We start from the raw sequence: 15,639 nt of genomic DNA on the forward strand, positions 1-15,639 counted from the left end.
GGCAGGGACCATTTTGATAGCCAGTGTCGCGTGTTAGTGATTGTTAATGCCTAAGGTGTTAAGTAACTTGAGATTACTATTTTGTTGCATGCTTGAACCCTAAGTGTGATTCTGTTCTCATTGATTGTTAAACTCTTTTAAGTTCTCGTTGCCCCAAACAAAACCTGCTAGTGCGATCAGCACTCGACAAATCTTCATAATTGTTTCTTTATAATTGTTTTGTAAATATAGTTAAATAAACGAACAAACGTATGACATTGACCACATGCTCCTCTGGATTCGATACCTGACTTACACTATCTATAGGTAAAATTTGGTTTTTGCATGATCGATACGACACGGTCATCATATGGTTGGGTTATTTCAATTATATAAAAATATAGTTTTAAAAATTAGTGGTGAAACGTGGTCATTATATAATTATATCTAATTACGAATCAATTAATTACTTAAACACTTTTATTGGTATTCCTATTTTGGTGAAATTACAAGGTAGTTATGGTGTGAAATAGGTGGGTTCAATACGTAGAATGTAAAAAATTTAGTTGTTAAAAAAAATACTAATTGAAAAGGTTATGATGATATATAAAATAATAAGGCTTGTTCGTAGAAAGTATAATAGTGTTGGGATTAAAATGAGCATGTAAGAGTGACAGGTGAAAAACTGACATACCAAGCTAACTCCGTGTGCATATACATCTTGATACAAAGTGCAACAAATGCCATTTGTTTCGATATAACGTCGCTGATGAATCAATTATTATGAACAAAAAGAAGTACGAATTACAAAACAAACAAGTTCGAAGTAGACTTATTTTTTTTTAATCATATGATTCCAAACCTTTTAGGCGTTTGAGGTAAAATTGAAGTTAGCACATGTTGTTTGTCGAAACAAGAGTGAGGAGCTGAACCCAAGTCTAGATCTAGCAAGATCAAACTGCAGCAGATTATCCTCGATCTGATGTCCACCGATCACTATCGAAGTCATCGGATTCACTCCTCCATCCACAAACCCAAGACACGAAGCATCCTTGCTCACTTGCACCATAGAATTTGCTCCGAAGATCCTCCAGAAAACATCAGTGTTTTGGAGAACCAAGTCGATCTGAGGGACGCCCGGGCCTACTCGTGTACTCCCCAGGCTCGTGGAGTTGAAACATAAACCAAAAGGCGCAACCGATGGTACTCTAGGCACTCCAGAGAGAGCATTACCAAACGCTTTAAGAACAGCCTTGTATATTGACGTTTGCATGACGGTGTACGGATTCACTGTGCTGATCTTGGTGCCACCGTAGCCTTCGCGGTTAATGGTCAGCAGCGTCTTATTCACCGGGACAATCTTGTCATTGATCTTGATGGACTTCACACCAATGAAGTATTCAGAAGAAGCGTCACCTTGAGTGAAGGCGGAAGCCGTGCTGACGGGGTTTTTGATTAACGGCGTGTAGATAAGGTTACTCGAGGCGTCGGTGTTTAATAAAAATCTATAAGGTCCGTCCCCGAAGAAGACGACGCCAGGAGCGTTTGAAGATGAAGTTAAGCATATAGCGAATATCCGGCCAAAGCTAAAAGCTGAAGAGAATTGAGAAGGAAGTGATATCGTGGTTCTTCCAAGCCCCGCTGAAGAGGTATGTACCCGCCTCAACACCAAGCAAGGCGGGTCAACCCACAAGATAAAGACATTATGAAGGCACAAAGCCAAAACCTATGCGCATGGCGCATACAAAACATGCTCAGGCATCATATGCCCAGGCACACATATGCTCGCGCATCACATATGCGCGCAGCGCATCAGCGCGCGGCGCATATCACATGCTCGTGCATATCACATCTGCGCATGAAATATCTGCGCGTGAGAATAAAGAGAAGACCCCGCGCATCCTCAGGGTGAGCGCATATCATACGTGCACATAATCAACCTCGTCCTTATCCAAATCAGGATTAGGGCAACCTTGATTGTGCACATCAGACAACCTTCCAGAAGGAATCTTTTTAAGGAGAAAGAATATGCTAATGTTGATAGCTGCCGAATGAAAGGTCGACAACTCAGCATGACACATGTGTTACCACGTGATCACAACCAACGAGAAAGCGCCAGGTGTCCCAGAGGACACGTGGCGCAGTGCGATTGGAGGAAGCCAACGAGGTTGAGCCCAACCGGTGGTAACCCTAGCACTATAAATACAGCATCAACTCCACTTTGATGACAGATTCACACTCAATCATTGACAGTTACAAGCAGTGATATCACATTCAATCATATTGAATTACATTCACTCACAGTCAGTTACAGAAAACACACAGTCACACAATCAAGAGTATTCAGCGATTCAGCAATACTCTGCAGATTCACTGACTCACACATTATTATCTTCTCCACAAAGATACTGATTCTCACGCCGGAGGGTTACCCTAAAGAGGACCCCTCTGTCCCTTTCTGAGGGGTAAGTAACGGCGCTGTTCATTTTGTAGGTGGAAGAACACGGATTCAGACTGAAACTCCTCCAGACGATCACACGTTACAAAATATGGCCGGCGCGAAGCTGAAAGGACCAATGGGTCCAGAAGATGAAGCAAATGATCCGAATGAATGGCTCATAAACGAGCAGCGGCGTCTGATTGAAAAGTACAACGAAATGGTCAAGCAGAAGAAGCTAGCCGACCAAACACAAAGGCAAGCTTTTGATAAGCAGACTACAAAAAGGCCGCGCGCGCCGGAAGAGGGACATTCTGTTCACACTGCACACACTGAGTTCAGTGATGAAGAAGTGCATAGCATGAGGAAGACACGGGATACTCATGCAGGAGGCTCACAGCTCCGCGCGCCTGTGAACATGGCGCCTGGAGCCAGAGCAGATCTGGATCTGCACATGCCCTACAGCCCACCGATCAGAGGGCAAGTGGACGTAACCACGCCCTACAGACCAGCCATCCTGGTAAAACACTCAAAGTTTACTGCGCGCATCGCGCAGGCTCCCATCCAGCACAAGACAAAGATGCCAAGTGGTCTGGGCAAATATGATGGCACAACAGATCCAGATGACTTTTTGCAAGGTTTCTATAACACGGGAAACCTAGAGAGCTGGACGATGCCAACATGGTGTCATATGTTTGCTCGCTGCCTCACGGGCGCCGCGCGGGTATGGTTCGAAAGCTTGCCGACAGGGCAAATTGATGGGTTCGAGGAACTATTAGAAAAGTTCCAAGCCCACTTCGTACAGCAGCGCAGGCACACGCGCGATCCTGATGACATCATGCACTGCATACGCAGGAATGATGAAACGATTGAAGATTACATCACTCGTTTCAATCAGGAATCCCTGGCAATCGGGGGTATAACTGAGCAGCTCCTGCGCGTGGCCTTTATACAAGGCGCGCGCAGTGATCAACTCCGCCGGGCTCTCGTAAGCAAAGATGGTATGCCCACCACGTGGGCCAAGTTAATGGAGGCATCGCGAGTTTTCGCGAGAAATGAGAAACAGATTGCCCAAGATAGGGCAAGAGAAAGAGCGCATCAGGCAGAATCACCGCGCAGCAAAGATAAGAGGGCCAAACAGAACTCTGTATGGTCCAGGTTGCAGCCAACAAGTTTTTCTTCCGCGGAAAAACAAGCGCAACCAACCTCACCACAGCCCCAAAAAGAAGTTCGTAATCGCGGGGAGGGTGACAAGAGGGAGGGCGGCAGAGATCCTAGCAGACCTCTGCCAAGAATATGGACGCCCCTCACTAAAACACCTTCACAGGTGTTAAGTACTGAGAATGTCCAATTCAAGCCCCCCAAACAACTACACTACAAGGGACCGCAAAACAGTGGCAAATATTGTGAATTTCACAGGTCCCCGGGCCACAACACCGATGCATGCCATCATTTAAAGGATGCGATCGAGAAGGATGTAAAGTCAGGCAGGCTGGCTCACTTGGTAAAAAACCAAAGAATAGAAGATGAGCAACCGGAAGGAGCCTCTGCCAACAAGAAATATAAAAGAATCTGTGTGGCTGAGGGGGGACGACAGGGGCAGACGTCAAAAAAAAGAAGCGCGCAAATCCACGGAGATTGGCGCGAGGAGCAAGTCATCTTCCCAAGAATCAGGGGAGGCCCTTCAATAAGCAGTCCTCTCGTCATCACCACACACATTGCTCATTACGAAGTGTCAAAGGTCCTGGTGGACACTGGAAGCGAATCTGACATTATGTATGAGCAGTGTTTCAGAAAGTTAGACCCGGCAGACCAAGCGCGGCTCGAAATTGTGAACGCACCAATCTGTGGTGTCTCAAATGAAATCATACATCCCCTAGGCCAGATTCAGTTTGAACTAACTATGGGGGATGATGAGCACAAGCGAGCCGAAGTTGTCAACTTCTTGGTCTTGCCCACCACGTCATGCCACAATATGATCCTGGGTAGGGGAACGATTGCCCAATTTAATGCTGTACCGTCGCCAGCGCACGGCGCATTGGGGATCCCTACACCAACAGGCGTAACATTTGTTTACCGCGATCATTTGTGCGCAGTGACAAGCACGCCGCGGGAAGGGAGAATGAAACTTCCAATGGCTGACAATGCGCCAGAGAAGTGGATTTTAAACCCAAAATTCCCAGAGCAAACGGTCACAATTGGCGCTACCATTTCAGACGAAACGAGATTGAGAATGAAAAAGTTGCTCACAAAATACACGTCGGTTTTCGCGTGGCAACACTCCGATATGACGGGAGTCCCGCGAGACTTGGCGCAACATTCTCTTAACACGTTCAAGTCGGTGGAGCCAATTGCTCAGAAAAAGAGAATCATGGGGGATGAAAAGGCGAAGGCCATGAATGAGCAAGTGGAGGACCTGTTGCGCGCAAACATCATCTGCCCGATCCGATACCAGACATGGGTAGCCAATCCTGTGATGGTAAAGAAAACCAACGGGTCATGGAGAATGTGTATTGACTTCAAGGACCTCAACAAAGCATGTCCGAAAGACTGTTACCCCCTCCCAAACATCGACGCAAAGGTGGACTCCGTGGCGCCATTCAAGCTCAAATGTTTCCTGGATGCCTACAAAGGCTATCACCAGATTCAAATGGCACCACAGGATGAAGACAAGACTGCCTTCAGAACCGACAAGGGTGTTTTTTGTTACACAAAAATGCCCTTTGGTTTAAAGAATGCGGGCGCAACCTATCAGAGACTTATGGATTCGGTTTTCAGTGAACAAATCGGAAGAAATCTAGAAGTCTACGTTGATGATTTGGTGATCAAGAGCAGGGAGGAGAGACAAATGCTCAAAGACATCGAGGAAACTCTTCAGCGCCTAACGGAAGTTAACATGAAGCTCAACCCGAGCAAATGTACTTTCGGCGCAGAAGAGGGGAAATTTCTTGGTGTAATGGTCACTAAGGATGGTTTCAAGGTGAACCCGGAAAAGGTGGAAGCCATCCTTGACATGCCTTCACCATCCACCATGAAAGAGGTTCAGAAGCTGAATGGTAGATTGGTGTCAATCAACAGGTTCCTAGCGAACCACGCCAGCAAATCTACTCCATTCGTTAACACCTTGAGGAACTGTTTGAAGAAGAGCCAATTCAAGTGGACGCCTGAGGCTGAGCAAGCTTTCACTGAGATAAAAGAATGTCTCATAAAGTTGCCAGCGCTCACAGCTCCACTTCCTGGCGAGACCCTTACATTATACCTGTCAGCTGGAGACCGCGCGATCGGCGCAGTATTATTGGTGGATCGCAAGGGGATACAAACGCCAATATACTATGTGAGTCGGGTGCTCACAGACCCTGAGACGCGCTATTCCATCATGGAAAAGTTAGTTTTGTCACTAACACACGCGTCGCGCAAGCTCCATAGATACTTCAATGGTCATCCTATTGAAGTTCTGACTGGTTACAACATCCAACAAGTCTTGCGACGCCCCGCGCTCTCCGGAAGGCTGACAAAGTGGGCGCTGGAATTAGGTGAACACACGATCACTTATAAGCCCCGTCCAGCGATAAAGGGTCAAGTTTTGGCGGATTTCATCACGGAAATCCCAGACGGAAAGATTGAAGAAGCTCAGCGCGAGGTAGACCCTCCGCGAGCAAATGATGAAGAAGATGTTTGGAGGCTATTCACTGATGGAGCCTCCAACAGCGAAGGGTCCGGCGCAGGCCTCAAACTGGTGGACCCTGATAATCATGAATATACTTATGCTATCAGGTTGGACTTCAAGAGTACCAACAATGAGGCTGAGTATGAAGCCCTGCTGGCTGGTCTGCGCATCGCGCGCAAGTTTGGGGTTAAAAGACTAGAGGCGCATGTTGATTCTTACTTGGTAGCTGCTCAGGTCAACGGCCTATATGACGCCAAGGAGAACACAATGCCTCTGTATCTAGAGCAGGCAAAAAAGCTCGTTGAGCAGTTTGACTTCTTCAGAATCATACACATCTCGCGCAGCGAAAACAAGTCCGCTGACGCGTTGAGTAAAATGGCATCAACTAATTTTGATCACTTTGGCAAAGATGTCAGGGTTGAGGTAATGAGCAGCCCGTCAGTGCAAACGCAATCGGTCCTTGTAATTCATACAACCCCTTCATCCTGGATAACTCCAATAATGGAATTCCTGAAGGAGGGGAAGTTACCGGACGATCGCGCACAGGCGAGAAAGATAAGACACAACGCACAGAACTATGAATTACTTGATGGTACATTATATCGGCGCTCTTATCTTGGACCGCTCATGAAGTGCCTGGATGCTGAAGAAGCAACCTATGTGATTAGGGAGATTCATGAAGGAATCTGTGGAATTCACGCTGGTCCGCGCATGGTGGTTGCCAAGGCGATGAGCTCAGGCTACTATTGGCCAGGCATGTACTTGGGTGCGCTAAAAGAAATCCAAAAATGCAAGGCATGTCAGAGCTACGCGCCAAACACCATGCGTCCAAAGAACAACTTGATTCCAGTCACCTCCGCATGGCCTTTCCACAAATGGGCCATTGATATTGTGGGGCCCCTGCCGCAAGCGCAAGGGCGAGTGAAATTTTTGGTAGTGGCGATAGACTATTTCACAAAATGGGTTGAGGCCAAGCCACTAGTAAAAATCACAGCTGAGGCGATGAAGCAATTTATCTGGAGCCACATCATTTGCCGTTTTGGACTTCCTATGGAAATTGTGAGCGACAATGGAAAACAATTCACTGACAGGAAGATATCAAGCTGGCTCAAAGAATTGCACATCAACCAAATCTTCACGTCCGTCTACCACCCTCAGGGGAATGGCCAAGTGGAGCGCGCGAATCAAAGTTTGCTAAATGGGCTGAAGAAAAGGTTGGAGGGAGAATCCCATTCTTGGGTCGAAGAGTTACCTAATGTCCTGTGGGCGCACAGGACATTAAGCAAAACTAGCAATGGCGAATCCCCGTTCAGCCTAACCTATGGGACAGAGGCTATGATCCCAGCAGAAATTGGATGCCCATCCCATAGGGTACTCATGATGAGCAAAACTGATAACGAGCGCGAAAGAAGATTGGACCTTAACTTGCTTGAAGGGCGCAGAGAAGCGGCTATCATTAATGAAGCCAGATACAAGAAAAAGCTGGAAAAATATTATAATCAGCGCGTTAAAGAGTGCCACTTCAAGAAAAATGATTTTGTCCTTCGAAACAATGAAGCTAGTCGCGCAATACCCCCAGGAAAAATGTCCCCCAATTGGGAGGGACTTTATCAAATTTCAGAAGATTTGGGGAAAGGCGCGTACACTTTAAAAGATTTGAATGGAAAAAAGATACCGCGCGCGTGGAACGCGGCACAACTTAGAAAATGCTTCATGTAAAAAGTTCAAATTTGTAATCAAGGCTTTTAAGCCATCATGAATGATGATTCGCGCTATCTTTCAATATTTGTTCTATAAACCTTTGCATACATGTTTCACGCTTCCTTTATTAATTTGGAGCAATATGACAACACTATATTGACTTCAAAACAAAATAAAACGAAGTAAAACATACATGCGCGAGCCTTAGCTCAAACGCGTTAACGAGTCTTAACTCTAAAACATCAGGGCCTTAGCCCAAACCTACGAGCCTTAGCTCAAACATGTTAATGAGTCTTAACTCTAAACACGTCAGGGCCTTAGCCCAAAACAAAGAGCCTTAGCTCAAAACACTCACAAACATCCATCTTACATCCCGCGCAGCTTGATCATAAAACTCCTTAAACGACTAAGGCAAAGTACATGCCATAACATAGTTGTTAAGGTCTCAGGTCGAGATCGCGCGAGGAATCAAAGTGGATATCTGACTAACACATGCTGACATGTAATGGCTAAAACTCATACTTCCATGTAAAAACAGCGCGACTATGACGCGCGAAAAAGGAATTGTGAAAAGTTATCGCGCATGTCAGCATAAACGAGATACTGCGAAACCACTTACAAAATAGGACTATGGTTAAGTGAATAATTTCCTTACAACCTTGTTCTTATTTTAACGTCCAACCATATCTTATATCTATACAAGCAAACATGAAGAGATGAATGGAAATGCACAAGATGAAAGAAGGAGAAAACAAGTTTCATTCCATTGCATTGGAATTTACAAGTATGATGAGTTACAAATTACAAGTACAAAAAAAAAAAATAAAAAAAAAAATAAATATACAAAATTTGATGAAGGGCTTCTCAAGTCTCCACGTCGACGTCAGCCGCTTCATCACCCTCATCATCTCCCGCAGCATCTGGCGCGGTCTGCTCCTCATCCCCGAACTGACCATAGTCAAGTTCTTCCTCCTCATTGGAGTCTTCGATCACAACGGTGTCAGGAGCAGATTCTTTCGCCGCGCCAGAGCTGCTGGCAGGGGCAACATCCCCCGCGCCACCATCATCGCCACCAGCCCTCTCGCAATCATCAAGCAACTTCTTTAGCGCGCCGAGGTCGGGCTGGTCAGCAAGCGCAGCTATCTGTAAATCATTAGAAAAGTAATGAGTACAAAACACTTAGAAAAGTTAGTCAAGTAAAACTCATTAAGATCAAGGTACCTGCATAAGGATGGGGATGGGAGTATTCATATACTTTTCCCCCACCGCGGCCATGTCCGCGCAGGCCGCATCGCTCTTGTAAGGGTACTCGGATGGGTTCTTCCTCAACATGCCATACTCATACCCATCCGTAAACCCTTCAGCTCGGCCCACCAAACGCGCGGCGGCATTGCAGTCCATCACAAGGGCTTGAAACTCGGCGGAATATTTCATCGCCAAAGCGCAGCGAGCCATGCCCTGTGACACCAGCCATTGGCGATCCTGCGCGAGGCCAGCAACAGACGTCTCGAGGGCAGGAACCTGAGAGTTTAATAACTCAACAGTTTCCTTAGTCTTTTTTAGTTCCTCCTTATCAGACGCTGCTGCCGCCAAAATTTTTTCTTTCTCCGCCTGCGCAGCACCAAGTGCTTCCTGGCTAGACGCCGCCGTCGCCAAGGCCTCATCTCTATCAGCCTGCGCGGCCGCCAAATCCCTTTTCAGGCCCGCAACCTCGCTCTCCAGTGATGATTTCTCAGTGATACTCTGGACGATAGCTTGGTCACGCGCCTCGGCCTGCTGTTCCAAGACACGCACTCTGTGCGCGTACTTGGCAACTTCGGCCTCCGCCAACTGCTGCTTCTCCCGCGCAGCTTGGAGCTCATGCCCGCGCTTGATGTATGCGGTGTTGGCACTTGCTCGGTTTTCACTGAGCTCCGCCTGGAGTTTCTCAGCTCGCGCGCGAGCATCAGACAGGTTCCAGGCGGCCACCTTAGCCTCTCGCTGGGCTTCCACAAGAGCGTCGCGTACTTTAATATAATCACGACGAAGCTCTTGGGAAGCAGCGAAGAAAGCCGACCCAGCGAAAACATGGTCGTTCAGCAAGTCCGCTCGGGTGCGCTCCTCCTGATACCTCCTTTCAGTAGGAGGCACGGCATGAGCCCAGAAGTCCTCGCATACGCCCATGGATTGAAAGGAACTCTCTTCAATAATATTCCATCTCGGGCGGTAAACGTGGTCACCTTCCTGCAAAACACAAGAAAAGTTCTAAGTCATAAAACATACTTATATGGAGGTACGCGCAGCGGACCGACAAATCAATACATACCTGCGGGGATGAAGCAGGAAAGTCAGCGCCAGCCCCACCAGAAGTCTGCGCTGCGAACACTTGCGGCATCGCAGGGCTGGCGCGGTCTCCCAAGGAGTCTTCAACTTGAACCCCCTCGTCCTCCTCATCTTCTTCAACAGGCCTCTTCTCCTGCGACCTGGAAGGCTCCAAACCAGCCTCGCGGGGAGGGCTGCGTGCAAGAGGAGGCGAGGGAGGTCTCGACGCCGCCAGTTCGGCGCGCAATACGGTTTCCTGCTCCTTGGTAATCCCAATAAGGGGAGACTCAGCACTAGCAGGAGCAGGACCAGAACCAGCGGCGCCGGCAGCGGCGCCAGGAGTATCACCAGCAACTGTTGCGCCAGCTACAACAACTATGAACAAATAAACAAGGAAAAATTGTTTATGACTGACTCCAAAGGGAAAAATTCAGAAGACATATGTGCAAAACTTACCTTGGCGCAATTCTGTTCGCGCATCGAACATCGCCATAAAATCCATTCTTCCCTTTTCAGAGGGTAGAACAGGGGACTTCGATGGAGTCCCCGGCGCAGCCGTGGCACCTTGTGGCGCCTGCGGCTGATCTGTTACCGTCGCTGCCTCTGCAAACATTTAAAGGAGCAAAGGTTTAATAACAATTCAGCCAGATGAAGATAAATAAAGTATACCTGTTGCAGGCGCGGCACTGCTTCTCTCTTCAGCCGCGCGAAAGGAGGAGGCGACGCCACCATACCTCAAGTGGACAGGAGGTCTGCCCACTCTCACAGGCAGAGAAACTAAAGAAACCTTTGTGGTAAACACCTGGGTTTCCTTAGGTCCCTTCGTTTGAGCATGGGGATGAGCGACAGGGGTGTCATCTTTCTTCTGTTTCTTACTGGCCCCTGCGCCAGATTTCCCCTTAGCTTTGCGCTTTAGTAGGGGCGCCTCCTCTTCCTCCTCCTCCTCTTCCGCGAGCTCTAGCTCGTAGTTTTCAAGCGCATCTACAAAAACAACCAACAGAACTGTTAATAAACTTGGATATTCTATAGGAATGAGCATAAGTGCGAAGGCTTACCAGGCGCGTCACTGTCAAAGTCAAATTCCAGATCCACTGGGATGAACATGTCATCGAAGCGATCCGGGAAACCAACCTCCCCAGCGCCAAGTTCGACGGAGCCGCCCTCCACATGTTCATCATAAGCGGCAAGGATGTAATCCTTGGTGACTGCGCAAAGACAAGTTAAATGATATCAGCAAAAGAACGATGTTCGCGCAAAAAAAAAAAAAAAAAAAAAAAAAAAAAAAAAAAAAAAACTTACACAACCCGTCGACTTGGATAACAGGCTCAAGCGCGCTGTCGGCCCAGAGCCTGCTCATGCCGACCCCAACCAGCGCCTCCTCGCAAATTTTCTTCGCGGGGGATGGTTCGGCGGTCAGTTTCTTAACCCATGCGCCAGTTGGGTTCTTGAGGACACCATCATCCGCAGGCGCAGAAGTGATAGAGCGCATGGTCATACGGATGGGGATCACACCGGCCCTAATGTAAAAAAACCTCTCAGACCAGTCATGAAGGCTCTTGAATGAAACAGTGGAGCACTTCACCTTCTGACTGCGAGGAATAAAAGAGATCCAATTGTCTTGGATCTTGGCCTTATAAAAATACTGAAAGCGCCGAGGAGTGGGTTCCTCGCGCTGGGATTTGCACATGAACTCAAAGTGAGTCACGCGCACGAGTCCAAACGGATGGACTTGGGATATGTGAATCCCATAGAACTTCAGCAGTGCACCCACAAACCTTGTCATCGGGAGACGAAGGTTGCAGTGGGTGAAAAAGTGGCTATATAGGGATATATAGCCGGCAGGCGGGTCCGCTGCCGTTTGCCCGGACCTAGGCAACATGCAGCCAAACAGGGTGGGAAAGCCCTGAGAGGTGATGAGGTTGTCGAGATCTGCCTGCTTCAATTTGCAGGGGATTTCATTCCACCTTTTGGTGGCCTTGGTCCTCCCTACTTCCTCCGATGTGGTCTCAACAACCTTCTTCCCCTTCCCCTTTTGCTTCAATGTCGACATCACCACAGATTTCATACGGCGTCTTCGAGAGGCAACGGAGGTGATTGAAGGGCTAGACGAGTATGAACTATCAGACATACAACTGTAATAGCCGATAATCGAGGATTCGAATCGATGTAAACACTTAAATCAGAATGTGAAAGCAGAAACTTGAATTTTAGCAACAATGAAGATGAAGATAAAAATTTCCTAAGGGCCTGCTTTTATAGGCCCAGGAGAGAGAAATGTGGCAGCTGATCGGATTTCACGCGCCCCCACTCGCAGGGACAAGCCAACGAAGGCGCGACACGTGTCCCTAACAGCTGTGTGAGGGGACAAAAAGATGTAACCGACCTGCCACGGAATAGAGACGCGCCCCCACTCGCAGGTACTAACCAATGCGAGTGCGACACGTGTTCAAGACAGCTGTGTGAGGGGACATGAAAGGCAACTGTAGCACCTCGAGCACACGAAACGTCTGACACGTTTACGGCGCACGTCATCACCAACCAACCACGTGTTTGGACCTTTCGTTTTCAACCAAATGGATAGAACTTCGCGCGACGATGGAAACAACCAAGAAAACGACAAAACCCCCTTTAAAAGGACAATTCAGTGAGTCTAATATCTATCTTACCGCGCTCGCGCAAGATAAGACACACATTAGACTGGGGGGCTTGAAGAGGTATGTACCCGCCTCAACACCAAGCAAGGCGGGTCAACCCACAAGATAAAGACATTATGAAGGCACAAAGCCAAAACCTATACGCATGGCGCATACAAAACATGCTCAGGCATCATATGCCCAGGCACACATATGCTCGCGCATCACATATGCGCGCAGCGCATCAGCGCTCGGCGCATATCACATGCTCGTGCATATCACATCTGCGCATGAAATATCTGCGCGTGAGAATAAAGAGAAGACCCCGCGCATCCTCAGGGTGAGCGCATATCATACGTGCACATAATCAACCTCGTCCTTATCCAAATCAGGATTAGGGCAACCTTGATTGTGCACATCAGACAACCTTCCAGAATGAATCTTTTTAAGGAGAAAGAATATGCTGATGTTGATAGCTGCCGAATGAAAGGTCGACAACTCAGCATGACACATGTGTTACCACGTGATCACAACCAACGAGAAAGCGCCAGGTGTCCCAGAGGACACGTGGCGCAGTGCGATTGGAGGAAGCCAACGAGGTTGAGCCCAACCGGTGGTAACCCTAGCACTATAAATACAGCATCAACTCCACTTTGATGACAGATTCACACTCAATCATTGACAGTTACAAGCAGTGATATCACATTCAATCATATTGAATTACATTCACTCACAGTCAGTTACAGAAAACACACAGTCACACAATCAAGAGTATTCAGCGATTCAGCAATACTCTGCAGATTCACTGACCCACACATTATTATCTTCTCCACAAAGATACTGATTCTCACGCCGGAGGGTTACCCCAAAGAGGACCCCTCTGTCCCTTTCTGAGGGGTAAGTAACGGCGCTGTTCATTTTGTAGGTGGAAGAACACGGATTCAGAGGAACCATCGGTGAAACAGTTTAATCATACCCGAGGAAAGTAGATCTGCTACCAGTGAGTAGATCCACGTTTCTTCACCCGCCATGCCGACAACACCGCTAGCAAGGCCGTCTAAAGCAGACCCACAAACGAAAAGGAATTTAGGAATGCTGACAACCCGACCAGGGTTGTTACCGTCGGTTGATTGGATGGAAACTATGTCCGAACCGAGGTCACCAATGGTTGCAACACGTGTGACAGTGTTATCTGGCATCAGAGCACACGTGTTGTTGTTGCATCCGGGCTTTGAAGCTCCCGGGCAGTCGGTGGAGCAGGCGGTGGACTTAGCTAGCGAGCATTGTGCGGACCCACGACGAGCTGGACGGTATGTGGAAGATACATAGCCGGTGTAGCAGTTAGCCCACAAAAACTGACCACCCAGGTCAAGGGTTAGGGCCACCGGGACAAGAGGAGTTCTTTGGTTGATGCGAGTTACGTACTGTAGAGTAGACGGGTCTTTGGTGACGGGGAGGAGGAGTGCTTTAGGCCAGAAACTGGTTTGAGCTCTACATGATACGCCTAAGAATATTGACAAGAGGAGAAAGTAGTGAAACAAAGAGGGTGCCATTTTGAAAGAAATAATATTGTTCAATTGTTCATCCAATAGTAACAATGGAATTAGATGGGGATGTTAAATAGATCTGGATAAACAATTGGGCAATTAAATAACATCAAGGATAAGCTTTATTTCTTTGACTATGACATTTTACACGTTAGATTATATGATATTATACCTTGCGTAAGTTGTGCTAGACCACTACATTCATGTCTTTTGAAGGGGTTATTATTTCCCGCCCGAGCTTATCACGTCATTAATATATATATATATATATATATCTCGATTCACTAGATATGAAAACTTTGGGAGTTTGTGGTTTTCACAATATTAAATCCCTTTTATATATGACGTTAGCACCAGAAAACTTTCGCATTTAATATGTTCAATACGCTAAACGCGTAACGTGTTGCATTTGTTGGATAAGGGCCATAACAAAGGTCAACGTGTTGACATATAATGTTATGAAATTATGACATAGCATTGAAAGTAAAACTAATAATTTATATAAAAGAACTATCATCATAAAAATGTAACTAAGTAAAGAACTTCACACGGTTTCTTAGTGGCTCACGTTAGTTTGTACATATCTATCTATCTATCGAAATAGCATTACCATATCAGGCAGGGCTATCTCCGAAAAAATTAAATAACTCGAATGAACCAATAGAAATAAAAGGCTTCTAGGCTCTAACAAGTAAAAGTAATTTTTTAAATGAAATATTAAAGTTATATAACGACGATAGCTTCTAGAGTAGAATAAAAAGTATTGGGTCTGGAAATATGGAATCCAATCGATAATTGACCGTTGTATGCTTTTGTTTATTTATTTATTTTTCAAATTTAGTTTGAGTAGAAAAGCTTAAATGAATTACAGATAAAAAATAATGTAAGCGTAATATATAATAAGAGAATAAAGTGTCAAAATTGTCCTTCAGGTTTGGTCAATATTGCGAATTTTATCCAAAAAGGGTTTTTTTTTCGTATACAGACGATCGAGATTTCCCACTTGTTGCCAATCACATCCAAATTGTTGACTCCGCTAATTTTATTCGTCAACTTAAGGGTAAAATAGTCTTTACAGTTTTAAGTATTTTATTAATTATTTTAATCTTTTATCCTAAACATATGTGTTTCTCACACATATCTTCATCTTCATCGGTGCATCACTACCTACCGCACCCCAACCCACCCAAACCCCACCCCACCGTTGTAGCCACTACACTACCACAACTTCGGCTGCCTTCCTCCACCCAAAAAAATCAGACCGCCACTTTACATCAACCACCATTTTGCAACCACAACCTCCTGTCTCTATCGGTCTACTCGGCTACCCTATCTCCACTGAGCAATGAATTGATCTTCAATCGTCACAACAAA

The 15,639-nt window shown here is 46.6% G+C and overlaps 1 pseudogene; it reads right to left on the minus strand.

The window, feature by feature from the left end:
* Positions 1 to 844: 844 nt before the first annotated feature.
* LOC143626267 (putative aspartic proteinase GIP2 pseudogene) lies at positions 845 to 14,271 on the minus strand (annotated as a pseudogene).
* Positions 14,272 to 15,639: the final 1,368 nt, after the last annotated feature.

This window comes from Bidens hawaiensis, unplaced genomic scaffold (assembly GCF_021521415.1).
Source record: "Bidens hawaiensis isolate Kalapana, Puna unplaced genomic scaffold, B.hawaiensis_p1.1 tig00004327_1, whole genome shotgun sequence".
NCBI classification, from domain to species: domain Eukaryota; kingdom Viridiplantae; phylum Streptophyta; class Magnoliopsida; order Asterales; family Asteraceae; genus Bidens; species Bidens hawaiensis.